We start from the raw sequence: 2,809 nt of genomic DNA, 5'->3' as shown, positions 1-2,809 counted from the left end.
TCAGCAGGTGAAATCAAACATGAACTCAACAAGTAGTCAGATTCACAGGTTGCACATGAAAATGTGTGCAAGGAGAAAAAAATAGCTTTTTCATCATGTATAGAACCACTGTCCTATGGTGTCCATAGACCATGCCACACACTCAGCAGGCTACACAGAGAGAGAGATTCAAAAAGCACAATACAATACTGGAAGGGAGCACAACTGCCGAGTCTCCTTGGAGTAGAAGCAATGAAGGATGTAAGTTTCCACGGATATTTCAGTACAGGAGGGTATTCTCCTAACCTCTCCCCGCTGCGAGGAGGGAAGAAAGTACCAGAAACCATAGCTCTAAGGTAATTTTCATTGTGTTGTACCATAAAAACCACAGAAACAAGTTTACAGATGTTTTTCAAGTCCTGCATTGAGAAGGATTCATAGATGGAATTCTGCACATTCCCCTCTTCCTCAGGGAAACATGACTTACATCCCAAAGGCGTGGTTCTCGAATTTCCACATATCTGCCCAGATGGCAATTGCCCCCAGATAAAACCTTATGAGCTCAAAAGCCGAAATATGTGTTCCAAAGAAAATATCCACTGGCAATTAGCTCAAATCAGTGAATGAGAAGCTAATACTAAAAGACAATTAAGTTCCATACACCAAAGCAAGAACATGATGGAAGCAAGCAGAGGCTGCGCTGACTCCTGTTTTCACCAGTGGCAAAACAGCATTAGGGCACTGGGTGCACATGACCCAAACCAGAAGCTAATGACTCCAACCTTGAGTGCAAGGGGCACCAAAAGTGAATGTGTTTCATTTTCTATATATAGTAAGTAGCACTTGAGAAAGAATGCACTCTTCGTGGCATCTAAGAGAAATGTTTTCACTTAACATTTTTCCACAAAGCCTGGGAACCTTAACATATTGTAGTGATGTTTAATAACTCCATTTCATCACATGTCAGATTTGGTTGCATAGGTAATCTGAGGTTAGTACAGCCTATTTATCAGGCTCGCCATAGTTTAGGCATTACGAACACGACAACAGTACATCTTATTTTCTCATGAAAAGAGAAAAGTTTTGGATTTTTTCACAGAATCATTAAGGTCGGAAAAGACCTTTAAGATCATCAAGCCCAACCATCAACTCAACACCACCATGCCCACTAAACCATATCCTCAAGTGCCACGTCTACATGTTTTTTTCATACTTCCAGTGATGGTGACTCCCCCCCCTCCCTGGGCAGCCTGTTCCAATGCTTGACCACTCTCTCCATACAGAAATTTTTCCTAAGAAGAATTTTTTTTTTTAAGCATTAAATCAGTAATAAAAAACCCTAAACAAACAAGAGATTTACTTCTTCACAATCCAGCAATTTTAGTTTCCACTACTAATGATTCCCTAAATAGTCGTGAAGGAAGCTTAACATTTTAATCGCATTTTCTCAATATCAATAGCATTATTTAAAATATATGCATTGAGTATTTGTTTTGGACTTACTTGATAAAAGTGCAAATGCTGCAATTTGTTTCCATAAATTAATACTTACTTTAAATTTCTATCTATAAGCAACCAACATGAAAGGTCAGCATTAAAATACGTAAGTAAAAAAATGCATGATTCTGCTAAATGCTTAAGTGACAAAAATAATACTATTGTTACTGTTCATATACCCAAATGAAATTCCAGACAATTAAAGAAATGAACATACACTAGTACTATTATATATTTTTAATTACTCCTACATTTTTCTAGTGACCATCAATTCACAAAATTAGCTTCAGTCATAACTGATTTCAGCTTTACTCTGTATTTACACGAATAAACTCAGCTCGGTTTTTCCAGAAGCCTGTAAAATGCATTATCAAAATTTAATTACAAGCAGTGCTACATCAGAAATCATCAATATGCAAAGAGGTGATGCATTTGCTAAAGAACAGATGGATGTACATTATCTGAGAGATTTGAAACATTAAAGCTGCTTTCTGCCACATAAGTGCTTTCAGAATTAACTACTGGCAGCTAATACACAAGATACAGTCATTTCCATATATAAGGTAGATAAGGAATAAGGCAGGATTACTATTTTTGCAGGAAGAAGTGTATTTACAAATCAGCTACCAGAGAATTAAAATACTCTACTAGCTGAAAACACAGCGTCTCCTTCATTTATACTCTGAGCCCAAAATGATTCAAATCAGTTAAACCCCAGCAGATCCATAGAGGAAAGCTGTTGCTTTCCTACCCACCTCAGACCACAAAAAAGATTTTTTTTTTTTTTTAGACAGACACCAAAACATTGCAGTGTAGTGGCAACTCTGCATCAACATGCAAAACTCATTAAACTTGGTCAACAAGTCTAACTTGGCAACTCCCAGGTAAGTTTCGTAAGGTTTGCAGCCGGTCATATAGAAAAGCAAAATACAAGATTCTTTAAAGATAATGGAAGTCCCTGGACTGATCCAGCTGTAAATTCAGAGTTGAAGAATGCAACCCCTATCTATATTGAAGATTAAATGCTGCTTAAGCAGAATTCTTCAGCTTTATCTATTAAATTTGCACAAAAGACAGATTATAAATATAACCCAGAACAACAGTTGCTCAAAACCTGTAAGAAATGCCAAGCCACACAGGGAAACTACGGCAAAGGGAAACTATGGCAAAAACTCCTCAGGTTTATCTGCCACCACAGGTTGCATTCTGTACTGAGAGAGAAGGATGACTGCTTCACTTCCTGCTTTACTGCTGAAGTATCTGTCCCTCTAGTACAAAATATTTAACAGAAGTTGTTAAATATTTGTAACCTATAAAAACACATAACTGGGGG

Source organism: Phaethon lepturus, unplaced genomic scaffold (assembly GCF_000687285.1).
Source record: "Phaethon lepturus isolate BGI_N335 unplaced genomic scaffold, ASM68728v1 scaffold34472, whole genome shotgun sequence".
NCBI classification, from domain to species: Eukaryota; Metazoa; Chordata; class Aves; order Phaethontiformes; family Phaethontidae; genus Phaethon; species Phaethon lepturus.
The sequence above is the reverse complement of the archived record's forward strand: the minus strand, read 5'-3'. Positions refer to the sequence as shown.